Genomic DNA, 5,929 nt, shown 5'->3' on the forward strand with positions numbered 1-5,929 from the left:
TCCCAGTATGGAGGTGTTTGTTGTGGTCATGAACTAGAATCTTAAGTTCTAGATAGAAAAAAATTAAGGATAATGATCATCCCTGGAAAATTCTGAAAGCTGAAGCTATTACCTCCATTCTCAAATCAAGCACTGGCATAATTATTGTTAGATTCTCCACAAACTGATACAAAAAGAGTTAGTTAGCTACATCTCAAAAGATGTTTTTTGTATTGTGTTGTAAATATTACACCACCAGAATCTTGAGTAAATGCTTGATTGTGATTAACAGGCAGTTCTGTTCAGAGGGTCATCACAACCAGGATGGAAAGATACAGCAGAGTGGGTTACTGCTTTGTAGAGTAATACATGCTATGGTTAGAATTCCTAATAACTGTTCCAGCTAAATTTCAGTGTGTTTAGAAGTTGCTGCTAGACTCATTAAATCATAGAAATAAAGATTAGTAGTCAGAAAGAAAATGTAGTATAGCTAGAGTATTATGCTAACAGTGCAGAACTGTTCCCTAGAATATATTTTCTAGTGTAGGGGTGGGGTTGTTTCAACCTACTTAAATGTTTCTAAGCCTGTCGCTTCTACTGCTTCCCCTGGGAGACTTCTCTAGAGTCTATTAGAAGCTTTTCCTGATAATATATTTAAATAATCTTTTTTGTAATTTTTATCTCATTAGTCCCAGTTATACCCTTTTGCACCACCCTAAATAATTCCTCTAACTATGATTTATATCCTTTGAATATTTTTAGATAGTTATCAAGTTCATTGCCTTTGGTCATTTATTAGAGAGGCTATGAATCCCTCCTCCTCCCAATTCATTCCTGCAGTCTCACATTTCTTACCTTTTAATGAAATATCATTAAGATAGAAACTAAAAAAACTGCTATTTCCTTAAATTAGACATGGTCAGTTCACTCTGTTGAAGTGTTCTGTGTTGGTGTGTGTCACTGCGTAAGCTGTCAAAGTTTAAATAATAAATTTATATTTAATTTTGATTTTTTAAAAAAAATCCTTTCTGTAATCTATGGATAAGTTCTCATATAATGTACATTTGACAGTGTCTTCTATGTCGGTATGATTTAACAAAGCCAACCAATAAACATTGAAGCCAACCAAACACTAATACAAAGTAGTAATTTGTTAAAAATTAGATTGTCATTATTAATTTGAAGACAGCGATTGTCATTCATGTGCCCATGCTTTCAAGTGTCCCTACACTGAACAGTACCTACTACCAATCCATTCTTCTAAGACAGCTGTTTGTCCTCAAATCTCACTGGTAGAATGCACCTACTTTCTAAAACAAGGACTCAAGATTTCTAACTGTATGTTAACTCCTGCAAAGAAATAGAATTGTGCCAATTTTCTGAGTATTTTCTGAGTACTGGTCAGCCAAAACAGAACTGAAAGCCCTGTGCTTAAAGACCCATTGCAGCACTAAGAAATAAAAAATGAAAGTGAAATAAAACTCTCTTCCTCATTTTCTCTGTCTAAAAGGATCGATGCAAAAGGGAGAACAGGCACACTAAGCCTTCCAGTGTTGACTTAAGGGTAATATACACTTCCCTCAGCACATCTCTGTCCCTAATAAAAGTCAGCTAAGACAGTATAAATTATATTGGAATTACAAATTGCCATCAGTGGTGTCAGGTCACACGAGCATTGGCTGATACAATGGATGAGAAAAGCTAGTGGCAATACCGTTCAGCTTTCTGCAAATCTCTGTGTTGTCACAGCTTCCTGTCACCACTTTGTGCACCTTTCCAAAACATCTTGAAGAGTAAATTAAGTCTAATATACTACGGAGGGAGATGATTCAGCCTTGCAAGGTGAGCTTACAAAGGGAGAGAAAAAAGAAGAGGAACTGCAAAACATGACTTAAGTTATGATGAGCACCAGAGTGGGAATCAGACATTCACCTTAAATGTTGCTGGAGTTTGGTGGAAGGAGTTGTATCTAGTTAGAATTAACCGTATAATTACAAAATATATGTTACTGAGAGCTGAGAAATAACTTCATCATGTTAAATGTAACCACTCTTGAGTTCTAATAGGCTGGGACAGTTCTATTGCATATTTCATACTCCATCAGTCCATCAGCCTGCAAAGCCTGCTTTTCACACACAATTCATAATTTCCTAGATTTGCTTCCATGTTGCTGCACTAGTCCTTTTTGAGGAGCAGTAACTGCACTTGGTAGCATGTATTTTGTAGCCTGGGATTGCTTCCTAGCAGTCCAATCTCTGTGTAGTTGTGGCCTCTTCTATTTATAATTAAAAATATACCAGATGGAATTCAAATAAACAAATCCTGTATCATTACAACCCCTTTAGTGTGTCTCAAAATAACGGACTCTTCCATCCAGAAGAGATGCCCACTATACATAACAACTTAATGTATATGTGAAACAATCATAAAACACATCTAGAAATGTCTTTTTGGAGATGCTAAATGCATCTATGAAAGCATGAATCTATACAATTTATGCAGATAATGAAGCAAATTACTATATGCATTTTTTAAAGTGACTATAAAATACAAATTATTTTTTAACTCAGATACTAATAGCTGTTGTTTTGCTGGGTTTTTTTTTTAAAAAAAAACACAACGTAACCTTTTCTTTATTAAAATCTATGGTAAATTTTGAAACATACTAAAGTACACAAAAGCTAACTATGTGCAGTGGGAACAAGTTGTACAAAACTCCTTCCATGGCATGGTGGTGTATTTCATAAAAGCCACGTCATTTTGCACAGTCATCTCTGAATTTGAGATTGTTAATATCCATATGTTTCCCACATGACTTATTAAATGCATAATGGAAATAGATCTGTTATTTTAAAACTTGGCCTGTACATCTGTACATGTATAAAACCAGATACATTTTTGTGGTCACTACGGCACTTTGTGAATTGGCCAATAAAAATAATTTTAAAATTTCACATAAAAGGTAATGTTCTATAATCTTTATTTCACCAATCTATGTAGTGTTCTCATTTTCTGAACAAAAACCCTTAAACACTAACACCTCTGGTGGCAAAGGTTAAATACTTGTTCTGTATCTGCTAGCTTGCTTGCTAATTACTAGGGAAGAACATACTATGTGTCAAAAGACCAGTACAGTTTTAAAGCACCTACATAACTTTTCATTCTTCTGCCGTGAATATGGAAAGGGAAACAAGGGACAGGGAACCTTTTGAAGAGTTGTTGGTATTTACATTAAATAGCAATCTATTTTCACACTTCACTTTGGTCTGATAAATTATGATAAAATATCAAAGATGTGTTACACACTTCTGCCTTAACTGACATATTGTATGGAAATGACACCAAAAGAAGGAGCAGCTGACACACTGGAGGGCTAAGCTACCATTCAGAGGGACCTCACCAGACTGGAGAAATGGGCTGACAAAATGTTAGCAATTGCAAATGTGAAGTTCTACACCTGGAATAGAATAACCCTTTTCAACTGTGCACGTTGGGGGCTGAAGGGGTAGAATGAATCTTTTGGAAGAAGACTTGGGGCATGGGGGTCAGTTGGACAAGGTGTACAGGAGTCAGCAGTGCACCCTTTTATCAGTGAACTGGCTTGATCAGTAAGAGCGCACTAATGGATCAAGAGAAGTCATTATTCCCTGTATCTGGCATTAGCAAGGCTGTGTCCAAAACTTGGTGTCTCATTCAAAATACTGACAAACTGGATAATGCAGTAGAGGGCCACCAGGACTGTAAGTACCAAACAGAGGAAGAGGAGCTGAAAGCTGAAATCGCTCAGCCTGGGGGAAACTGAGGAATCTAATCTGATAGCTGTTCTTAGCTACCTAATAGCCAATCTTTTCTTGAAGAGACAACAGAAAGGACAAGAGGCAACAGATTAAAGTCACAGCAAGGGAAATTGCTATTAGAAATTCACAATGGGGATGGTCAAACACTAGGACACAGTAGTTGGGGAAGCTCCATCTGGGGAGACATCAAAGGTTTGCCAAGTTGAGGCCCTGATCTGACTTTAAAGTTGGGTCTAACTTTGAAGCTGGCTCTGCTTTGACTGGGGGGATAGTAGGGATTGGACCAGATGACTTCTAGAGGTCAATCCTAACCTAATTGACTGTACTGTAAAAATTGTGGTTATGTTTATTGACTACATGCCTCATGCAGTATCACCCCATCCTTTTTGAGTTCTATTGGTCCACAATTTCATTTTCACTTCTAACAGCCAAGAGGAAGAGTGAGTTTTACAGTAGCCAGGACTTCATAAATCCCTCATACTCTAATTCATATATACTTGATTTTGGTATAAAGTTGCACTTCCTCTTTACCTAAGGAGAGCCAAGAAGATGTACTTAAATAATCCTTCCTGCACTTCTGAAAGGTTATTCCCTTTAGCAGAACAGGTGATTAAATATGGTCATTTTCACTTTATAATAATAAAGCTTCCTGAGGGTCTGGATTATTACTTAGAAATAGCTGTGCTTGCCACACCAACCAAGCAAGGCTGAGCCTATCATCAGTTTGCATAGCTCCAAGGTTTGTTTCCTTAATAGAAAAAAATAATAATAATAAAAAAAATGTTTTTAGATCTAATTATCCTTCCCTCTTCAAAGAGCAATTCTTGACTGTCTTTCCTCTCCTTTCATCCTTCCATACAACCTGGATTTATGCTTTTTTTGTGTGTTAAAAGAAAACAAATAGAACAAATAAAATGAAATTGCATAAATAGAATAAAATTTTATCACACATTAGTCCCAACTAGAGTAACCATTCACTCCTGGCACTGTCTCTTATTAGAGGTCTACTACGCAAAGACCCAAAAAGACAAGCAAACCACTGCAGGTTTTGACCATGAATTTTGCTTCTAGCAATCTAAAGAGTTATAACACCTATCAGCAACTTCAGAAGTCCTGAGTCTAGACCTAATGAATCACAATGAAATTGCATTGGTTCAAAGGATCAAAACAAGTTATGGGTGCACTAGAAAAAGGAACCTAAAATTTACCACCCTGTATTTTTCTTCCCTTTGTGACTATTCATAAATAAATACTAGAAAACATTGTCTGCTAATAACTAAGACAAGGTTGTCACACATCTCATTTAGAGATTTCTTGAAGAACTTTTGAAAATCAGTGGTAATATGAGCTAGTGCATCTTTGTGGTTTCCATAACTCTCTCTGCAAATAATTATTTCTTATTATATATTTTTATTGTATAATTATATTAATAGAAATTATTTCTAATAGTAATTTCATTCTACTCATAATTCCAAGCCTTTGTTGCCTTTTCAGGTTCCTTAACAACCTCCATGAAATTCCTTCCTGGCTTTAGAAAACCTTCAACAAATCATAGTGGTTTAGTCTGTCTAGAAAGATATTTCAAGTAGCCAAACACCATGCTAAATCTTCCCCAATGTAGGAAGCTGAAAACCTCCTAAAACAGATGCACAAGACTTCAACCTTTTTTTTTTTTTTTCTCTGTTTCACACACAATATACAGAAATTCATAGAATCACAGAATGGTTTGGGGTGGAAGGGACCTGGAAGACCATCTAGTCCAAATAGCCATGCTTAAACATCAGTCCTCTACCACAATGAAAACATGAAACTAGAAGCTGGTGCTGGTCTGAAGGTGAGATGGAAGCAGGTATTACAGTAACAGAAAATAGCTCTTACATTATATATATTGATGGATCATGTACAGCCAAGCAATTGTAGATCTCAACATTTTTTAAAAGTCGTAGTTAGTCATAGAATCATCAAGGTTGGAAAAGACCTCTAAGATAATCAAGTCCAACTATCAACCCAACACCACCATGCCCACTAAACCATGTCTCAAAGTGCCACATATACATATGTTTTGAACACTTCCAGGGATGGTAACTCCACTATTGCCCTGGGCAGCCTGTTCCAAGGCTTGGCCACTCTTTAAGTAAATATTTTTTTACTAG

Source organism: Chaetura pelagica, unplaced genomic scaffold (assembly GCF_000747805.2).
Source record: "Chaetura pelagica isolate M959 unplaced genomic scaffold, ChaPel_1.0 scaffold695, whole genome shotgun sequence".
Taxonomy (NCBI): Eukaryota; Metazoa; Chordata; class Aves; order Apodiformes; family Apodidae; genus Chaetura; species Chaetura pelagica.